This window comes from Heptranchias perlo, chromosome 40 (genome assembly GCF_035084215.1).
Source record: "Heptranchias perlo isolate sHepPer1 chromosome 40, sHepPer1.hap1, whole genome shotgun sequence".
Classification (NCBI taxonomy): Eukaryota; Metazoa; Chordata; class Chondrichthyes; order Hexanchiformes; family Hexanchidae; genus Heptranchias; species Heptranchias perlo.
In genome coordinates this window covers 10,800,316-10,823,040 of record NC_090364.1, presented here as the reverse complement: position 1 = coordinate 10,823,040, position 22,725 = coordinate 10,800,316, and the positions used below count along the sequence as shown (strand labels likewise).

Genomic DNA, 22,725 nt, shown 5'->3' with positions numbered 1-22,725 from the left:
ATAGCTGGGGCCCAAGCACTGATCCCTGCGGTACCCCACTAGTCACTGCCTGCCACCCGCAAAAAGACCCGTTTATTCCTACTCTCTGTTTCCTGTCTGTCAATCAATTCTCAATCCATGCCAGTATATTCCCCCCAATCCCATGTGCTTTAATTTTGCACACTAACCTCTTGTGTGGGACCTTATCAAAAGCCTTCTGAAAATCCAAATACACCACATCCACTGGTTCTCCCCTATCTATTCTACTAGTTACATCCTCAAAAAACTCCAGTAGATTTGTTTAGCATGATTTCCCTTTCATAAACCCATGCTGACTTTGTCCAATCCTGTTAATGCCCTCCAAGTGTTCTGTTATCACATCTTTTATAATAGACTCTGGCATTTTCCCCATTACAGATGTTAGGCTAACTGGTCTGTAATTCCCTGTTTTTTCTCTCCCTCCTTTTTTAAATAGTGGGGTTACATTTGCCACCCTCCAATCTTTCGGAACTGTTCCAGAGTCTATAGAATTTTGGAAGATGATCACCAATGCATCCACTATTTCCAGGGCCACTTCCTTTAGTACTCTGGGATGTAGATTATCAGGCCCTGGGGATTTGTCAGGAGACCGGTCAGGAGACTGGTCATTCTCCCGCCTGAGTTATGGAGTTAGACTTGTCGTTCTCCGGCCTGAGTTACAGAATTAGACCTGTTGTTCTCCTGCCTGAGTTATGGAGGTAGACCAATCGTTCTCCCACCTGAGTTACAGAGTTAGACCGGTCGTTCTCCCACCTGAGTTACAGAGTTAGACCGGTCGTTCTCCCACCTCAGTTATGGAGTTAGACCGGTCGTTCTCCCACCTGAGCTATGGAGTTAGACTGGTCGTTCTCCCACCTGAGTTACAGAGTTAGACCGGTCGTTCTCCCACCTGAGTTACAGAGTTAGACCGGTCGTTCTCCCACCTCAGTTATGGAGTTAGACCGGTCGTTCTCCCACCTGAGCTATGGAGTTAGACTGGTCGTTCTCCCACCTGAGTTACAGAGTTAGACCGGTCGTTCTCCCACCTGAGTTACAGAGTTAGACCGGTCGTTCTCCCACCTGAGCTATGGAGTTAGACCGGTCGTTCTCCCACCTGAGCTATGGAGTTAGACTGGTCGTTCTCCCACCTGAGCTATGGAGTTAGACCGGTCGTTCTCCCACCTGAGTTATGGAGTTAGACTGGTCGTTCTCCCACCTGAGTTACAGAGTTAGACCAATCGTTCTCCCACCTGAGTTACAGAGTTAGACCAATCGTTCTCCCACCTGAGTTACAGAGTTAGACCGGTCGTTCTCCCTCCTGAGTTATGGAGTTAGACCGGTCATTCTCCCTCCTGAGTTATGGAGTTAGACCAGTCGTTCTCCCTCCTGAGTTACAGAGTTAGACCGGTCGTTCTCCCACCTGAGTTACAGAGTTAGACCGGTCGTTCTCCTGCCTTAATTTCGGAATTTCAGCTCTTCATTGTCTAAATTTTAACATAAAAAGTGGCCACATGGGTGGAATCAACAAGATCTATAGCTGAGGTTTCAGGCTATGTTCGAGCTAATACGGGAGTGTGGGTTCTCTGGGTTTTAGAAGCAGAGTATGATGAGAAGCCACATCCTTGGTCATTCAGGGAAATGAAGTAGACTGTGTGGTTAGTACAACCAGCCTGTTTCTATTCTTCACTAATTTGAAACTGGACATCTAAACAGGTTATTTTCACTTCAGAGTGCAGTGTGTATATGTATATATATAGATCTCCAAGGCTGCCAGCTCTTAATCATTACTTCTTGATAGATTCCTGTGCATGGATTAAAAAAAAAGGTCTCTTTTTGGATGAGGGTACCTGTCCACTTTCATTTTAATTTTCTTGCTTTGATTTCCATATCTTTGTTTGAGAGGGTTTGCAGGCAACCTAAATGGAATCCATGCTTTAGTGGCCTTCACATTCTCACTGATCACTCCGTAGAGAACACCTTCAAAGTCATCTTTAAATCCCCATCTAGTTTAATGCCATTGGACCCTTCCCCATCCTTGTATTTAAATCCCTCCATGGCCTCGCCCTTCCCTATCTCTGTAATCTCTTCCAGCCCTACAGCACTCCGAGATCTCTGCGCTCCTCCAATTCTGGCCTCTTGAGCATCCCCGATTTTCAACTCTCCACCATTGGTGGCCGTGCCTTCAGCTGCCTGGGCCCTAAGCTCTGGAATTCCCTCCCTAAACCTCTCTACCTCTCTCTCCTCCTTTAAGACGCTCCTTAAAACCTACCACTTTGACCAAGCTTTTGGTCACCTGTCCTAATATCTCCTTATGTGGCTCGGTGTCAAATTAGTTTGATGATCGCTCCTGTGAAGCGCCTTGGGACATTTTACCACGTTAAAGGCGCTATATAAATGCAAGTTGTTGTTGTACAACCAAAAGACACAACGGGGGTCCCATCTCCACCAAGCACCCAAGAAGGTGTAAAACTCTGGTTGTGTTTGCATCCAGTGGTCATTACACAGAGATGGAAATCCTGAATAAAACTGCTCACTTTAGCTTAGAAATGCTCAGCTCCACGATTCCAGGTGAGATTAATGGGGACGGACTGAAACAAGGGCCATTCTGTGAGCTCATTTTTTGAGTACTCTACAATGGGTAAATATGACATTTGGGGTAAAATTGCGCTATATGATATTAACATATGAATGTGTTCAAGACATATAACAGACATATGGAATTAATTATGTGAAATAATTCTGCTTGAATAATCCTCCTAGTTCTTGAAATTAATTTGTATTCTATTAATACATTCATATGCAGTGACTTTGCTATTTTAACAGATCCGTTGACCTGTTTTATGTTAAACAGTTCAGTTAATTTCATACGACTGCGCTAAACGTTTGCAAACTATTATCACACAAAGTCATTTCAAGGCCCTAATTTTTAAATTATGTTTCCTAGTTTTTGAACTCTTAATTAGTGTGAACATCTAGATAACGGAAAGAGAGGAGGACATAAGGTAGAGGCCATTCAGCCCATCAAAGCCCATCCCTCTTAAGAACATAAGAAATAGGAGCAGGAGTAGGCCATGTGGCCCCTCGAGTCAATAAGATCATGGCTGACCTTCTACCTCAACTCCACGTTCCCGCCCTATCCACATATCCCTTAGAGTCCAAAAACTTGGACATTAAGTCACCCATCATGGCATCTAATTGTACTGAGAAGTCCCCAATGCTTTTGTTTCCAATGCCTTGCTAGATAGATTCCAAACTTTTATCACTCTTTGAGTGAGAAGTTCGTCCCAGTATTTGTTCTAAAAACAAGCTCAATTTCAACCCATTATTTGTGGTTATTCACCCTCATAGGAGATTAGAAGTGTTGGGAACACTCCAACCTACTGGAAGTATCAGAATTGCTGGGCTAAATGTCTTTTCTCATTCCATACGTTCTGACATTCTTTACCATATCAATTCCCCAGTCTGCAGTGTTCATATCCATTATACATGAGCCCAAATGTAAGTAAAATATCAGCTTTTACTCTGTGCGCATATTTTGTTTCTCTCTCCAATTTTCTCCTCCACCCTTCCTCTCCCCAAGGTGTTCCTCCAGGTACGGTTTCATAGCTCCCCTCCACTACCAGCGGCTGCTATCCACATGTGAGTGAGTGTTGGAAAACTGTTCAACTGTGGAGGTTGTTAAACCCAACGCTGATCCTGTCCACACCCGATATCCATACATGCACACTTCCAGTTTGGGGGTCGCTGCTTAGCAATCAGGACCTAACCAGTTTTTCTTTTCCCTAACCCAGCGACGTCAGGCCAACTAAACAACCCCAACCATGGTCTTGGCGCAGACTGCAAGTTGAATCTGGAACCTCCTTGGTCTGTGCGGCTCAGAGATGCTCATCGTGTTATTGAAGTTATTGTGATTGCAGGTTATGAGGTGGTGGATCGAGGGGAGGGGGAACTTTGGTTGAAGGGAATGGCTGACAAATTTGACCTAAAAATACCACAAAGCTGAGTTTCAGGAAAAACAGCCAAGTTCAAGGGACTGTTACACCAATGAAAGCACTTACACCGAGGTGTGTCAACTCTGGTTGGACGTATTCCGAAAGGTTTCATCACATGACCTCCCGCCTCCACTCACCATGCCCAGTCAAACAGCCATTTTTCCTGTCTCCTTGACATATATGGCCATTCCTTCATTGTCACTGGGACAATATCCTGGAACTGCCTACCTAACAGCACCGTGGGAGAACCTTCACCACACGGACTGCAGTGGTTCAAGAAGGTGGCTCACCACCACCTTCCCCAGGGGCAACTAGGGGCAATAAATGTCTGCCTTGCCAGTGATGTCTACATCCCCAAAGAATGATGTGGAGGAAAAAAAATATATAACTAATAAACAAAATTGTTCAAAGAAATTGAAAAAACGTTGCATAATTTCTTTTAGTGCCCGTATGATGTTTCTCCCCGATTGGGCGCAGAACTGTCCAGGAGATGAATCTCTAATTCCTGGAGACTCTGGGATAATCCTGGAGGGTTGGCAACTCTACTTACATTGTGGGATTGTAAAATCAAAGAAGTGTCTCTTTAAGGGAACAAGCCAAATGTGAAAGGTACAGGACAGTGTTGCACATCCTTTAAGGCAACTTTAGCCATTTTACATTTCTTGCTCCTGTTCTGATGCCTTCACACTAATTGACACCCAATTTAAACTTAGTTCCACGTAATCTTGCGGTCAGAAATGTCAGCCACACTAGGGATGGGCGTGATCACATTTGATTGGAATTTGCTCACCACCAATACCGAATATTTCTCGTGCATTATTGACCTTCAGGTGAGGCAAAAGAGGCAGAAATTAGTTGCGTCAGAACTTACGCAATTTGGGGGAAGGAAGTGGCTAACATTGTTTGAATTATCACTCAGAGTAATTTCCACTAAGAAAGGTCATTTGTAAAATCTGAATTTTTAGATGATTCGTGGATGAAGTGAGTTAGGACGCGTTACTTTCAACCCTGCAACCTGATTCTAAATATCTGACAACCAGAGACACACTAGGGACGGGCATGATTATATTTGATTGGAATTTGCTCACCACCTTAGTGGTGACAATAGTGCCACCTTCAGAGAACGGAGAACTGGGTAACACAGATTACGAGCTAGCTTCCTGGTGGCTCGGTGAATTTGTCAACTGAGCCGGTTGGAGCAGAACAATCGCAGATACGGACCCCACAGTCTGCGCTGCCGGGTTCAGGCGGGAGCCCGATCCTTAATATGGAAATGAGGCCTTTGCCTGTGAGCTTATCATTTGACCTAAATCCCTTACGCACTGACCCAGCTCCCAGTTAGAATCGAGGCCGGAGTGTCAGCGGGCTATTTTGCACTGCTTCCATTTTAAAATTCTCATCCTTGTTTTCAAATCCCTCCAAGGCCTCTCCCCTCCCTATCTCTGTAACCTCCTCCACTCCAGTCAATGCCACCATGAGAGAAGGAGCAAAGAAAAGCAGGGAAAAGGGAAAGGAAACTTCTCCGTAACAGAGAATGTGGGACACACAGTTATGACGTGTAGGTAACGGTTCATTCCCAGATCTTACAGCCTAGGTTTTGATAACCACTATCGGATGAAAGAGATTGTTATTTAATTGTTTCTATCCTCACGTAGAAATAAGGGGAACAAAACACACTCACCAATTGGGCTCATCTACCGTTCAAATCAATCCTGTAAAACAAATAAAGATGTATTTTTGTTAATTGCTAAAACCACCTGAGTGGAATTCTGTGATCGCATTTCTGGTGATAATCAGAATTTTGTGTTCTGTATTTTCATTCAAAGAATTACACAATTATCAGCCTGGATTGATTGGTCGCACTCTTGTCTCTGAATGAGAAGTTTGTAGAATGATGCTTCAATCCAGAGTCCTGAGCACATAATTTAGGAAGAGCAGAGGGAATTCTCCCTGAGGTTCTGGCCAATATTTATCCAACATAAAACAGATGATCTGGTCATTGCTGTTTGTGCGACCATGCAGTGCACAAATTGGCTGCTGCGTTTCCTACATTAAAATGACTACACTTCAAAATCCCTTCATTGGTTATGAAGCATTTTAGGATGTCCTGAGGTCGTGAAAGGCGCTACATAAATGCAGGTTCTTTCTTTCTTCTTAACTGGGGTGGGGGGGGGGGGGAAGTGATAATGGGAGGAGGAGGCTGTGTGAACGTCCCCATCCTCAATGATGGCGGAGTCCAGCACGTGAGTGCAAAAGACAAGGCTGAAGCATTTGTAACCATCTTCAGCCAGAAGTGCCGAGTGGATGATCCATCTCGGCCTCCTCCCGATATCCCCACCATCACAGAAGCCAGTCTTCAGCCAATTCGATTCACTCCATGTGATATCAAGAAACGGCTGAGTGCACTTGATACAGCAAAGACTATGGGCCCCGACAACATCCCGGCTGTAGTGCTGAAGACTTGTGCTCCAGAACTAGCTGTGCCTCTAGCTAAGCTGTTCCAGTGCAGCTACAACACTGGCATCTACCCGACAAAGTGGAAAATTGCCCAGGTATGTCCTGTCCACAAAAAGCAGGACAAATCCAATCCGGCCAATTACCGCCCCATCAGTCTACTCTCAATCATCAGCAAAGTGATGGAAGGTGTCGTCGACAGTGCTATCAAGCGGCACTTACTCACCAATAACCTGCTCACCGATGCTCAGTTTGGGTTCCGCCAGGACCACTCGGCTCCAGACCTCATTACAGCCTTGGTCCAAACATGGACAAAAGAGCTGAATTCCAGAGGTGAGGTGAGAGTGACTGCCCTTGATATCAAGGCAGCATTTGACCGAGTGTGGCACCAAGGAGCACTAGTAAAACTGAAATCAATGGGAATCAGGGGGAAAACTCTCCAGTGGCTGGAGTCATACCGAGCACAAAGGAAGATGGTAGTGGTTGTTGGAGGCCAATCATCTCAGCCCCAGGACATTGCTGCAGGAGTTCCTCAGGGCAGTGTCCTAGGCCCAACCATCTTCAGCTGCTTCATCAATGACCTTCCCTCCATCATAAGGTCAGAAATGGGGATGTTCACTGATGATTGCACAGTGTTCAGTTCCATTTGCAACCCCTCAGATAATGAAGCAGTCCGAGCCCGCATGCAACAAGACCTGGACAACAACCAGGCTTGGGCTGATAAGTGGCAAGTAACATTCGCGCCAGACAAGTGCCAGGCAATGACCATCTCCAACAAGAGAGAGTCTCACCACCTCCCCTTGACATTCAACGGCATTACCATCGCCGAATCCCCCACCATCAACATCCTGGGGGTCACCATTGACCAGAAACTTAACTGGACCAGCCATATAAATACTGTTGCTACAAGAGCAGGTCAGTGGCTGGGTATTCTGCGGTGAGTGACTCACCTCCTGACTCCCCAAGGCCTTTCCACCATCTACAAGGCACAAGTCAGGAGTGTGATGGAATACTCTCCACTTGCCTGGATGAGTGCAACTCCAACAACACTCATGAAGCTCGACACCATCCAGGACAAAGCAGCCCGCTTGATTGGCACCCCATCCATCACCCTAAACATTCACTCCCTTCACCACCGGCGCACTGTGGCTGCAATCAGCTCCCTCATGACATTAGGGAAGACCACTGGTGGGTGGGGAATAAAGAGTGATGCCCAGTACTTACAGTGACCGAGTGCAGAGTCATTCCTTCAAAATTCACGGTGGATACACAATGTGAATTTGAGCTCGTCCAGAACTCTGTTGCCCACATCCTAACTCGCACCCAAGTCCCGTTCACCCATCACCCCCTGTGCTCACTGACCTACATCGGCTCCCGATCTGGCAACGCCTCGATTTTAAAATTCTCATCCTTGTTTGCAAAACCCTCTGAGATCTTTGCGCTCCTCCAATTCTGGCCTCTTGCACATCCCCAATTTCCATCGCGGCCATGCCTTCAGCTACCTAGGCCCTAGGCTCTGGAAATCCCCGCCCCCCCCCCCAAACCTCTTCACCTCTCCAGCTCTCTCCCCTCCTTTAAGACGCTTCTTAAAAACCTATCTCTTTGACCAATCTTTTGGTCACCTGTCTTAATACCTCCTTATGATGTTCGGTGTCAGATTTTGTTTAATAATGCTCTTATGAAGCACCTTGGGACGTTTTCCTAAGTTAAAGGCGCTATATAAATGTAAGTTTTGGTTGTTAAATGTGAGAATAATAAGCTGAGTGATGTAAAAGTGCACGCAGTAGTCATCTTACAACAGGAAAGATAAAAATAGGCAGTGCAAATAGGACTGAGCTTTTGTCTTCAGTGTAGCCTAAAGTTGGCTCTCGTGCTTTATGAAATGAATGTGCTTTGTGTTTATCAGATGTACTGAGATCCAGAAATAGTTTCTAGAAAAGATTATGGGGGTAGATTTCCTCTGGTTGCTCCGTATTAACAATACCGTATTAGACCACACTTAGAGTACTGTGACACAATCAGATCAGCCATGATCTTATCAAATGGCAGAGCAGGCTCGAGGGGCCGAATGGCCTACTCCTGCTCTTAATTCGTATGTTTGTATGTTCTCCACATCATAAAAAGGATATAGAGGCACTGGAGAAGATGCAAAAAAAAATTACAAGGGTGGTATCAGAACTGAGAGGTTATACCTATCAGGAAAGACTGAGAAGGCCAAGGGGTGACCTGATAGAGGTCTTTAAGATTATGAAAGGGTTTGATAGGGTAGATGTAAAGAAAGTGTTCCCAGTTGTGGGGGAGACCAAAACTAGGGGTCATAAATATAAGATAGTCACTAATAAATCCAATCAGTAATTCAGGAGAAGCTTCTTTACCCGGAGAGTGGTTAGAATGTGGAATTCGCTACCACAAGGCAAATATGCATCGAAGGGGCAGCTAGATAAGCACATGAGGGTGAAAGGAATAGAAGGATATGCTGATAAAGTTAGATGAAGAGGGGTGGGAGGAGGCCCGTGTGGAGCATAAACACCGACATAGACCAGTTGGGCCGAATGGCCTGTTTCTGTGCTGTAAATTCTATGTAATTCTCTGCAATAAGCACAGCGGGAAGATTCCTTAAGCTTACTATTTCAAGCAAAAACGCAACTGTTTTTAAAGAAACATGCACCAGAGGAGACCTTCACCTCTCGGACTGATGCTTTGCTGTGGTACAAGCAACGTTTCGAGTCAGCGAATGTAGTGTTGGGTTAATGACAGGAGCTAGTTTCAGAGCTGTGCTTTCGAAACGACCCAAAAAAAAAGTACCCAGAAGTGGGTCGCAGTGACATTCAATCACCAAACAGTTAAAAAAGAAACACATATTAAATAAATATAAAAAAAGATTTTACCGGATCTGCTAGTGCAGACTGAGCAGTTAGTGAGGGTAAGTGCTGTGGTTGGAGATACTCTCAATGGGGCTTTTTTTTCAGTGATACCATTTTTATTATTTTGCAACACTGTAGATTCCTGTGTCAGTTTCAGTTTGCTTTGTCAGCCAAAAAAAAAAATTGACAATTATGTTGAACAGACAGTCAGCCCGATAAGAGTTTCACTCTCGGAATAATTCGAAACGAACAATTATTTTCCTCCTGCTCAATGGTTTTCATGCCACAGCCCCTCCTCTCCTGAAAGTGCTGTCTCACGGTCTGGTTCGATCGTTGACTTGTGTTTAGCTCGTTGATCCCCGACTGCAGTGACATTTGCCGGGGGGGTTCGGTGGGGGTGGGTGGGTGGTTAGGGGTTGCCAACCCTCCAGGATTGCCCTGGAGTCTCCAGGAACTAAAGACAAACCTCCAGGCCGCTTTTGTTCATTCGTTAGAAAAAATATTGGACATGTCTGAACGACAGTGACGAATCATCCAATCGGGTAATGACGTGTCTATTTGCGGTGCGTCACGAGTGTGGACATGTTGGGCGACCAATGGCACGAGTGTGGGGGCGGGGTGGTTGGTCATGTGATGACACCTTCAGGAATATATCCAACCAGAGTTGGCAACCCTCATTTGGGGTGAGGGTCGGGGTCGGGGGGGGGGGTTACAATTTGGCCAGGGTTTCGGTCCTGATCGCTATCCAGTGACCACCATCTGTGTGTGTGTTTGGACTTCAGATGACGATAAGAATAGGCTTGGCAGTGTTTGAATAGCCTACCTGCAATCACTGTGTAGGGCCACTAGCAGGGTCTGCCAAGTACCTGTACAACTGTTCCCCAGGGCCGAGCAGTACCTTTAGGGGCATAGGATGAAAATTAGAAGGTAGAAAAAGCAACAATTCCAGTTTACAATGTTCAACGTTAAAGCTCCAAGTGGAAGTGTTGTGGCTGTGAGCTGCTGTTCGAAAGTTATTAGGGAAATTCCTAATGCAGATTCCTAATGCCCTTACTTCCACAAACTGGATTGGTTCTTCTTCTTCCAAGTGTCAGCCTTGGTTCGGTGGGTAGCACTCTCGCCTGTGTCAGAAGGCTGTTGGTTCAGGTCCCACTCCAGAGACTTGAGCACAAAATCCAGGCTGACGCTCCAGTGCAGTACTGAGGGAATGCTGCAGTGTTGGAGGTGCCGCCTTTCGGTTGAGACGTTAAACCGAGGCCCAGTCTGCCCTCTCAGGCGGACGTAAAAGATCTCACTGCACCATTTTGAAGAAAAGCAATGCCCTGGCCAATATTTATCCCTCAAACAACGTCACTAAAACAGATTATCTGGTCATTATCACTTTACTGTTTGTGGGACCTTGCTGTGTTTCTTTTTTTTTATTCGTTCGTGGGATGTGGGCGTCGCTGGCGAGGCCGGCATTTATTGCCCATCCCTAATTGCCCTTGAGAAGGTGGTGATGAGCCGCCTTCTTGAACTGCTGCAGTCCATACGGTGAAGGTTCTCCCACAGTGCCGTTAGTTAGGGAGTTCCAGGATTTTGACTCAGCGACGATTCCCACATTACAACAGTGACTACATCAGAAAAGTACTTCATTGGTTGCAAAGCACTTTGGGACATCCTGGGGTTGTGAAAGGCGCTATATAAATGCAAGTTCTTTCTTCTGCATTGGAACTTACCCAAAATATAGAAAACAAATACTTGTCATTCTTTGCTGTGTGCAATAAGCTTAGTTTTATATTCTTCCTCATAAACCCCAAATTATTTTCTTGCATCCTCAATGTTAAGATCAAGCCTCAACACACTGGCTCTGACTCCTTCATTCTTAACCAGATCACCTCAGCATTACTTGATCCATCTCACCTTCTCTGCTACTTATTTGAGTGCCCGGAACTTTAAGGCCGAGGTTTCTTAAAATAAGTAAAGAAGTGCCCTGATTTTCTCAGTAACAAAAAAGTACCTCTGCTACATTTCAACATGTTTGTCATGGGTCGAGTGAACATCCAGAAATCCTGGGGTTTGGGCAGCGCAGTGGATTGGCTATAGTTTTTGCCTTCCTCTCTTGAAAATACTGACTCATTTTGTGGTATATGATCTCCAGATGACACACACACACTAAATGTCATTCAGACTGTCCAGATTTAGAGTCCAGATTACCACAGTTATGTCCTAATGTTACGAATGCCCAATGCTGATGTTTTAAGAATTGTGACAGGTTCAATCGCTGGCCTGTGGTGAGTTGGTTGGTCCCATCTGGCCTCTGACAGCCCTCCCCCCACTTCCTCCCCATATTAGGGAGTGGAACCCCCCCATCTGGTTCACTAATGTCCTTTAGGGAAGGAAACCTGCCGTCCTTACCCGGTCTGGCCTATATGTGACTCCAGACCCACAGCAATGTAGTTGATTCTTAATTGCCCTCTGAAATGGCCTAGCAAGACACTCAGTTGTACAATCTCACTACAAAAAGTCATGATAAGAATAAAACCGGACAGACCACCCGGCATCGGACCACTAGGCACCGGACACGACAAAGGCAAACCAAGCCCAGTCGACCCTCCAAAGTCCTCCTCACTAACATCTGGGGACTTGTGCCAAAATTGGGAGAGCTGTCCCACAGACTAATCAAGCAACAGCCTGACATAGCCATACTCACAGAATCATATCTTTCAGCCAAAGTCCCAGACTCTTCCATCACCATCCCTTGGTATGTCCTGTCCCACCGGCAGGACAGACCCACCAGAGGTGGCGGTACAGTGATATACAGTCAGGAGGGAGTGGCCCTGGGAGTCCTCAACATTGACTCCGGACCCCATGAAATCTCATGGCATCAGGTCAAACATGGGCAAGGAAACCTCCTGCTGATTACCACCTACTGCCCTCCCCTAGCTGGTGAATCAGTCCTCCTCCATGTTGAGCATCATTGGAGGAAGCACTGAGGGTAGCAAGGGCACAGAATATACTCTGGGTGGGGGATTTCAATGTCCATCACCAAGAGTGGCTCGGTAGCACCACTACTGACTGAGCTGGCCAAGTCCTGAAGTACACAGCTAAGAGATTGGGCCTGCAGAAGGTGGTGAACGAACCAACACGAGGGAAAAACCTACTTGACTTTGTCCTCACCAATCTACCTGTCGTAGATGCATCTGTCCATGACAGTATTATTTGGAGTGACCATCGCACAGTCCTTGTGGAGATGAAGTCCCGTCTTCGCACTGAGGACACCATCCAACGTGTTGTGTGGCACTACCACCGTGCTAAATGGGATAGATTCAGTACAGATCGAGCAGCTCAAAACTGGGCATCCATGAGGCGCTGTGGGCCATCAGCAGCAGCGGAATTGTATTCCAGCACAATCTGTAACCTCATGGCCTGGCATATTCCTCACTCTACCATTACCAACAAGCCAGGGGATCAACCCTGATTCAATGTGGAGTGTAGAAGAGCATTCCAGGAGCAGCACCAGGCGTACCTAAAAATGAGGTGCCAACCTGGTGAAGCTACAACTCAGGACTACATGCATGCTAAACAGCGGAAGCAATGTGCTATAGACAGAGCGAAGCGATTCCACAACCATTGGATCAGATCAAAGCTCTGCAGTCCTGCCACATCCAGTCGTGAATGGTGGTGGACAATTAAACAACTAACGGGAGGAGGAGGCTCTGCAAACATCCCCCTTCTCAATGATGGTGGAGTCCAGCACGTGAGTGCAAAAGACAAGGCTGAAGCGTTTGCAACTATCTTCAGCCAGAAGTGCCGAGTGGATGATCCATCTCGGCCTCCTCCCGATATCCCCACCATCACAGAAGCCAGTCTTCAACCAATTCGATTCACTCCACGTGATATCAAGAAACGGCTGAGTGTACTGCATACAACAAAGGCTATGGGCCCCGACAACATCCCGGCTGTAGTGCTGAAGACTTGTGCTCCAGAACAAGCCACGCCTCTAGCCAAACCATTCCAGTACAACTACAACACTGGCATCTACCCGACAATGTGGAAAATTGCCCAGGTATGTCCTGTCCACAAAAAGCAGGACAAATCCAATCCGGCCAATTACTGCCCCATCAGTCTACTCTCAATCATCAGCAAAGTGATGGAAGGTGTCGTCGACAGTGCTATCAAGCGACACTTACTCACCAATAACCTGCTCACCGATGCTTAGTTTGGGTTCCGCCAGGACCACTCGGCTCCAGACCTCGTTACAGTCTTGGTCCAAACATGGACAAAAGAGCTGAATTCCAGAGGTGAGGTGAGAGTGACTGCCCTTGACATCAAGGCAGCATTTGACCAAGTGTGGCACCAAGGAGCCCGAGTAAAATTGAAGTCAATGGGAATCAGGGGGAAAATTCTCCAGTGGCTGGAGTCATACCTAGCACAAAGGAAGATGGTAGTGGTTGTTGGAGGCCAATCATCTCAGCCCCAGGACATTGCTGCAGGAGTTCCTCAGGGCAGTGTCCTAGGCCCAACCATCTTCAGCTGCTTCATCAATGACCTTCCCTCCATCATAAGGTCAGAAATGGGGATGTTCACTGATGATTGCATTCAGTTCCATTCGCAACCCCTCAGACAATGAAGCAGTCCGTGCCCGCATGCAACAAGATCTGGACAACATCCAGCTTTGGGCTGATAAGTGGCAAGTAACATTCGCGCCAGACAAGTACCAGGCAATGACCATCTCCAACAAGAGAGAGTCTAACCACCTCCCATTGACATTCAATGGCATTACCATCATCGAATCCCCCACCATCAATATCCTGGGGGTCACCATTGACCAGAAACTTAACTGGACCAGCCACATAAATACTGTGGCTACAAGAGCAGGTCAGAGGCTGGGTATTCTGCGGCGAGTGACTCACTTCCTGACTCCCCAAAGTCTTTCCCCCATCTACAAGGCACAAGTCAGGAGTGTGATGGAATACTCTCCACTTGCCTGGATGAGTGCAGCTCCAACAACACTCATGAAGCTCGACACCATCTAGGACAAAGCAACCCGCTTGATTGGCACCCCATCCACCACCCTAAACATTCACTCCCTTCACCACCAGCGCACCGTGGGTGCAGTGTGTACCATCCACAGGATGCACTGCAGCAACTCGCCAAGGCTTCTTCGACAGCACCTCCCAAACCCGCGACCTCTACCACCTAGAAGGACAAGAGCAGCAGGTTATATGGGAACAGCACCACCTGCACGTTCCCCTCCAAGTCACGCAGAAGACTTGGAAATATATCGGCCGTTCCTTCATCGTCGCTGGGTCAAAATCCTGGAACTCCCTTCCTAACAGCACTGTGGGAGAACCGTCACCACACGGACTGCAGCGGTTCAAGAAGGCGGCTCACCACCACCTTCTCAAGGGCAATTGCGGATGGGCAATAAATGCCGGCCTCGCCAGCGACGCCCACATCCCATGAACGAAGAAATAGAAAAGCCAAGGTTCCTACTTCTAATCGCTATCCAGTGACCACTGTTGGACTGGGAGACCCCTGGTACCTGTGGAATTGTACCCCAGCATAAGACATCGTCGCCTGCAGAAGGAAGGAAGGAAGGGGTGGTGGGTGGGGGGGCGGATTTGGTGGACGAATGGAAAAAGAATTTTTAAAAAGCAATTATTTTCTGAAGGAAAGAATTTTGAAATGTTAGAGGAATTATTGACTTGCAATTGCATGACGAGATGTTGCACAGAAAGATATTTGGTGCAGCCGCCTAGATGGCTGAATGGGCAAAACACTGTGCAGTGTGGCGCAATGCTGGAAAATGAAGGTCAGGTCGATCTGTACTGAGTTAATTGATCTCAGCGAGTGGTGTGTTGCAAAATGCTACATTTGGCCTCATTGATGCAAACATCAGTCAGGTTGACAGAGGCTTTCGATATTGTGCCTTCTTCAAAGTAACTGCTGACTCTCTTACTTCATATTTCCCCTCCAGACTCGTGCACTGCGTGCAGCCGCCAGACTACACTGGGATCAAGGGTTTGCAAATAGCCAATCACGAATCGGAGGCAGTGGGGGTCGGTCGGCGACTGGGGCGATGGGAACGGGGAGGTTCCCTCTAAAGAGGAAGGACTTGCATTTATATAGCGTCTTTCGTGACCTCAGGATGTCCCAAAGTACTTCTGAAGCAAAGTCACTGTTGTAATGTAGGAAATCTGGCAACCATTTTGCACACAGCAAGATCCCGCAAACAGCAATGAGATAATCTGTTTTAGTGGTGTTGGTTGAGGAATATATATTGGCCAAGACACTGGGGAGAACTCCCCTGCTCTTCTTCAAGATAGCCCTTTGGGATCTAAGAGAGCAGACGGGGCCTCGGTTTAACATCTCATCTGGGGGAGACAGCACCCTCCGACAGTGCAGCACTCCCTCCGTACTGCACTGGGAGTGTCAGCCTGAATCTTGTGGCTGAAGTCTTTTGGAGTGGGACTTGAAACCCACAACTGTCAGACTGAGAGGTGAGAATGCTACCCACTGAGCCACAACTGACGCCAACTTCTAATGCTGAGGCAAAGAGTGCCAATTAAATCAACGATTTAATTCTCTTGCATCGCTGGGAAGAGATTAAAGCATCATTGTGGATGCTGGAAATCTGAAGTAAAAATAAAAACTACTGGAAATGCATAAAAGGAACTATAAACATTTGAAGTGTCCGTCAAAGCCTTTCTGTTCTCAGATGCTGATGGACCTATTGCGTCTTTCCAGCCTTTTCTATTTTTTTTTGCTTGAGTTACTGGTAATCCTGACGTGAAACTACAGAACTGCTGAGGTACAGATTACATCAATGACGCATTACCTGGCAGTAAGACTGAAACCTATTTCCCTTTGAGAGCTGGTATCTGGGGATGTGGTTTTCCTCCAATACTCTGGGAAGGCTTGAGGGAGGGCAGAGCTTTAAAGATACACTGACAACTAAAGTGGAAACATTAGTCTTGTTGTATAGAGGGGTTGGGTGGCCAACTCTAGTTGGACGTATTCCCGGAAGTGTCATCACATCAACTCTCACCCCATGCTCCCGCCATTGGTCGCCCAACATGTTCACCCTTGCGGCGCACTGCCTTCCCATGGCCAATTGGAAAGCGGATAGACTCTTAGTTAGCCATTTGGGTAATTCTTCACTCAGTCGAACAGCTTTTCCCACCTCCCCATCTCCAATACTTCCATAACTAATAAAGGAAAGTGAGCATAGAAAACGGGAAAAAAATCCCAATTTTTCTTTTTAACGCCCCTATGATTTTTCACCCGGGTGTTGCTCGCAGTAGGGTCCTGGAGATTACTCTTTAATTGCCGGAGCCTCCGGGACAATCCTGGAGGGTTGGCAACCCCCTAACGGAGGGTGACAATCCTCTTTTGTCAAAATAAAATGGGAGACCGCCACTAATGAAATCGCAGGAACATGTCATTCCTGACGATGCCCAAATGTTGTTAAACAGGGAATAAAATCCAGGCATTCTCTTGTTTATTCATCAAAGGAGGAATTTCACTCCCTCTCCCTGCCACTACCGTTAACCAGCTATATTGTAGCGAAACTCGCTCCTTGTCGGCAACTTAACTCTTGTGAGGCTGCTGGGAAGTCCCTTTTATTTTGTTGGGTCATTCATTTCTTTTCAATGAAGGTTTAAAAAAAAAGAGTCTTGGGATGGTGCAGTGTAGAGCACGATGACCTTTCAACTCTGGAGCCAGCGGCAATACTAGCCCAGTTTGTTGCCTAACCTTATAATTAGAGCTAGGGTGATGTCGGGAAGCATTTCTTCACACAAAGGGTAGTGGAAATCTGGAACTCTCTCCCCTCCAAAAAGCTGCTGAGGCCAGGGAGTCAATTGAAAATGTCAAAAAAGAAATTGATAGTTTTTGTTCGGCCTGGGTGTTAAGGGTCACGGAAGCAAGGCGGGTAGATGGAGTTAAGATACAGATCAGCCATGATCTAATTGAATGGCGGAACAGGCTCGAGGGGCTGAATGGCCTCCTCCTGTTCCTATGTTCCTGAATTACTTGCTCAAGAGCAGCTGCCAAACCAAAGAGCCTACAGATGACAAGTCAGCTACTCAGGCCAGACGTATATAAAGCTCTAATTGTTTGCTTTTTTCTTAAAGACATGGGCTGAAATAAATAAACAGCATAAATATGCCCATAAATATTTTCTATGTTTCTATGTTAACACCTTCCAACAGAAATACCTGCAGAAGGCAAGGACTATCCCATCACTGCTGATAGAGGAACCCACCCCAGTATATTTGCAATACGGCACTGTCTGTACGCCTGACATTGATCGTGACAACGTCCAGGCACAGAGAAAACACCTCAACCAGAGTCAACTGAGCCCAACGGTCAGCCGTCAGCATAGACGGTTGTGAATTCCAGACTATCCAACACAAGGGATAGGGCGGGGGATTGGGGCTCGCTGGATTGCTCTTGCATAGAGCTGGCGTGGACTGGATGGGCCAAATGGCCTCCTGTTAACCTTTCTATGATTCTATGATTCTATAAAAAAGGATGTGAGAATTACAAACCCTGTGCCACCCTTAACAAGCTCGCAATGTTAGTAGTCGTAGTAAGTAAAATACTGAGAGAATGAAATGGATAAACTTGTGGCTGACTTGCCATCCTATGAAGACGGGCTGACTTATTAGCTGAAAGTTTATTCATTTGAGCTGCCAGCAGGAGTTGGCTCTCGACCCGATTCTTGCCCCTGCCCGCTGGCCCTGACGTTACTCGCACCAATTTCGGGCAGATGACCGTCCTGCTTTATTTAAACGAGACCCGGGAGTTGAAATGGACCTGATTTCACGCTCAGCTCCCCGGGGCGGCTTCCCTCCCAGCCCACAGCCCTGCCCATCCTGAACAGGCTCCCAGTGGATGTGTGTGTGTTCGCGTGTGTGTCCATGTGTGTGTGCGTGTGTGTTTGTGTGTGTGTCCCCCTGTGAGTGACTGTGTGTGTGAAAGAGAGGCAAATATAACACTCTGCATACAGGAGTTCAGTAAATATTACACTATTTGTGTGTATATGTGTGGGTGTGTATATGTTTGGGTGTGTATGTATCTGTGTGTATGGTGTATGTGTGTGGGTGTGAATGTGTGTGTGTATATGTATGGGGGTGTGTGTGTGTGTATGTGTGTGTCTGTGCATCTGTGCAATGGTCAATAAATGTCAATATTGCTTTGTGTGTGCAAGTGTTAGGTAAATAATCGATTCTGGGGCTCAATACCAGTTGTAAGTTGTATTATCGTTATCGACACAAACAGTACTTCCCTTAATCAAATACTTTTTTACACAGCGAGTGGAATGCACGGCCTGAGGGGGTGGTGGAGGCAGATTCAATCATGGCCTTCAAAAGGGAATTGGATAAGTACTTCAAAGGAAAAAAATTGCAGGGTTACAGGGAAAGGGCGGGGGAGTGGGACTAACTGGATTGCTCTTGCATAGAGCCGGCATGGACTCGATGGGCCAAATGGCCTCCTTATGTGCAATAACCTTTCTTTTTTACTGCACCTTAACTTGTACTAACGCAGGCCACTGATGATTGATTATGCGAGATGTCTAACTGCAGACAGCAGTACATTTACCTCCGTAAAAGTGACGATCAAACTGCACCCTTGAGAAATTGTGACGGGGTTTTCAGAAACGAGATTCGAAGAGTAAAGTAAAATAGAGAGAAAAGAAAAATATATAGTCACCTTTTGATATCTAGCAGCTGGATCCAAAAGAGGTTCTGCGAGGAGCACAAGACTGAGGAGACTTGAAATGAGTCATTGGCATTCAAGACTGAGACCGAGACGAAGAAGCCAGGGACGCTGATTCGACAGGATGACAAGTGCTGTGTAGGATTTCATCGTGTGGTGTGTTCTGAGATGAAGTCGGTAGCTCTGTGGCTTTTTTTATGACAAAGATATGCTGTTAAGGCGGTTGGTCAAAGGGGAAATGGAAAATAAAACAGATAAAAATGCTCTGCGGCAGAAAAGCCTTTAAGGTGGTTCTGTGTTATCAGGAAGGAGGAGGCTGGAATACACGGTCCTGTTCACACTATCATCCAAAAGATGCTTTTGCCATGACATGTTTTGCAGGTTCATGTTGCAGGATTTGGCAAAGAGAAAAACAGAGTTTCCAAACAAGGCACTGCCCCTTTAAACAGCCTCATCCACTATAAAAGGTGCTGTTTGCCTAACAGAACTGCGATAATTTTTTCACTTTGTCCTGATCCTGGGTACACCCTAAGTCTGCAAGAAAGAGGAGCTTGAGGTCTAAGATCAGCCATCATCTGATCGAATGGCGCAGCAGGCTCAAGGGGCTGTATTTTTTTATTCATTCATGGGATGTGGGCATCACTGGCAAGGCCAGCATTTATTGCCCATCCCTAATTATTCTTAAGAAGGTGGCAGTGAGCCATCTTCTTGACTGAATGGCTTTGCTAGGCCATTTCAAAGGGTAATTTAAGAATCAACCACATTGCTGTGGGTCTGGAGTCACATACAGGCCAGACTGGGTAAGGATGGCAGGTTTCCTTCCCTAAAGGGCATTAGTGATCCAGATGGGTTTGTTGTGACAATCCAGTAGTTTTGAGGCCACCACTGATACTAGTTTTTTTTAAATTCCAGATTTGATTTAATTAATTGAATTTAAATTCCCCAGCTGCCATGGTGGGATTTGAACTCATGACTCCAGATTACTAGTCCAGTAACATAACCACTATGCTACCGTACCCATCATAGCCTACTCCTGCTCCTATTTCTTATGTTCTTAGGAATCCGTGGCCGAGAATTAGGTCACAGGAACGATCTTCTCAGGTCACTCGCCTAGATTGTCTATTTTCCAAGGTATCTAATCTGCAAACAGGCCATGGAATCATCGAATCGTGCAGCACAGAAGGAGGCTACTCGGCCCATCGGCCTGTGATGGCTCTTTGGAAGAGCTATCCAATTAGTCCCACTCCCCTGCTCTTTCCCCGTAAACCCTGCATTTTTTTCCCCTTCAAGTCCCTTTTGAAAGAAAAAAGACTTGCATTTATATAACGCCTTTCATGACCTCCAGATGTCCCAAAGCGCTTTATAGCCAATGAAGTACTTTTGAAGGGTAGTCACTGTCGTTATGTAGGAAACTATTTAAAGTTACTATTGAATCTGCTTCCACCGCCCTTTCAGGCAGTGCGTTCCAGATCATAACAACTCTCTGCATAAAAAAAAATTCTCCTCAACTCCCCTCTGGTTCGTCACAAAGAAATCTTTTGTTTGCACATTTGATGATTGTTTCTTTTCATTCGTACTATAGTGGTGCTCGTAATAGAGGGCCCATTGCAGAATGCCTGACCTTTACCGTTGACCCCTGGTAGATTATGCTAGTGCTTCTGGATCCACCAATCATGGCCAGTCTCGACGTGAGATGTTGGCCAATCTGAAATTCAGCGTCATTTCATTGTCTCTCTCTCCAGTGGCCAAGGTTATCCCAGCTGCTCTTGAGCAAGTAATTCAGGAACATAGGAACAGGAGGAGGCCATTCAGCCCCTTGAGCCTGTTCCGTCATGGCTGATCTGTATCTTAACTCCATAACCCTTAATCCCCTTGCCTAACAAAAATCGATCAATCTCAGTTTTGAAATTTTCAATTGACCCCCAGCCTCAACAGCTTTTTGGGGGAGAGAGTTCCAGATTCCCACTACCCTTTGTGTGAAGAAGTGCTTCCTGACATCACCCCTGAACGGCCTAGCTCTAATTTTAAGGTTATGCCCCCCTTGTTCTGGACTCCCCCCACCGGAGGAAATAGTTTCTCTCTATCCAGACAATCAAATCCTTTAATCATCTTAAACACCTCAATTAGATCACCTCTTAATCTTCTCCACTCGAGGAAACACGAGCCTATTCAAGCTGTCCTCATAACTTAACCCTTTCAATATTAATATTAATAGATCTCTGTTAAAATAGAACTGTTGGCCTTATAAGTCTGTTAGTTTACATCGGCAGGAATTTTGTGAGTGACTATATTTGCACATTTTCTGCTCGCTGAGCGCTGTGCTTAGAATCATAGTAAATTTGCCATTCGGCCCATCGTGTCCTTGCTGGCCGAAAATGAGCCACCCAGCCTAGTCCCTCAGTTGTTCCTCAGCTCCCCTCTAATCCTTCTACCAATCGCTTTAAATCTATGCGTCCTGGTTATTGACCTCTTTGCTAAGGGAAATAGGTTCTTCCTATCCACTCTATCGAGGCCCCTCATAATTTTGTACACAAGTGATACTTAGAATTGCGCTTTCTTGCACAGACTGAGGTCGATGTTAACTCTCCGAAACCATTAACGGGGCGGTAAGGGCCTCGAAGTGGGCTCGGTAGGCTTACCTCTCCGGTAGCGACGACGCTCCGGCTGCCGCCATTTTGAAAGGGGCCTACCCCTAGGCGGCCGCAGTGCCCGCCTGAAACAGGTGCTCGTCCTCCTACCCACGCAAGTTGGGTGTCCAGATGACGCAGTGAGGACCCCGGTTGCAATCTGCTCGCGTGTACGGGCGTTGAGCGGCCAAGGTAGTCATCCTTAAAGGAACTGCCGCTTCCATTGCACATCAGTCTGATTCCCCTCATTTATTTTTCTGCGGAAACCTGCTACAAAAGTTGAGCCGCCTCCAAAGATAACTGAAGCAAAGCTTTACAAGTATCTATCTCACCTTATATCTACGTTATGCGCCCTTGACCCATAGAACCATAGAATCATACCACACAGAAGGAGGCCATTCAGGCCATCATGTCCGTGCCCATTGCCTTTCTCAGCATAACATTTTCTTGGTGCCACCAACTCACGAACCATGACCCACCATGTCCCAATTGTGACCCAGTAATCATTTAGGAGGAAGCTTAATATCAATATAATAAACTTTTTTTCTGGTAAAATGGTGGATATTTAAAAAAAATTGATCCTTCTCATTTCCACTTCATCCTGTTGCCAGCACAATGCTCCAGACAGATCATAATGTGAATCATTATTGCTGTAATAGATTGAAGGCAAAACCAAATCTCCTAATCTGTCAATCTGAAATATGCTTTTATCAGTACATTTTCTGACTGGCTAACCACAAGTCCCAGAGCACTGCTCAATCACACAAAGGCATCTACACGCAAATTCAAAAAAGAACTTGCATTTATATAGCGCCTTTCACAGCCTCAGGAAATCCCAAAGCACTTTACAGCCAATGAAGTACTTTTGAAGTGTAGTCACTGTTGTAAAGTAGGAAACCCGGAAGCCGATTTGCGCACAGCAAGATCCCACAAACAGCAATGAGATAACGACCAGATAATCGGTTTCAGGTGTTCGTTGAGAGATAAATATTGGCCAGGATACTAGGGAGAACTCCCCTGCTCTACTACGAAAAATAGCACCATGAAATCTTTTATGCCCACCTGAGAGGGCAGATGGGGTCT

General features: G+C 46.3%; 1 long non-coding RNA gene across 1 annotated transcript in view; it reads right to left on the bottom strand.

Annotated features, from left to right (window-relative positions):
• Positions 1–19,086, bottom strand: part of LOC137305436 (uncharacterized) — a 46,465-nt gene extending 27,379 nt beyond the window's left edge. Inside the window, exons 1-3 of the long non-coding RNA XR_010958712.1 lie at positions 19,010–19,086; positions 10,131–10,205; positions 5,671–5,701 (exon numbers count right to left, since the gene is read on the bottom strand). This is a non-coding gene — a long non-coding RNA (uncharacterized lncRNA). The remainder of the gene's footprint in view (positions 1–5,670; positions 5,702–10,130; positions 10,206–19,009) is intronic.
• Positions 19,087–22,725: the final 3,639 nt, after the last annotated feature.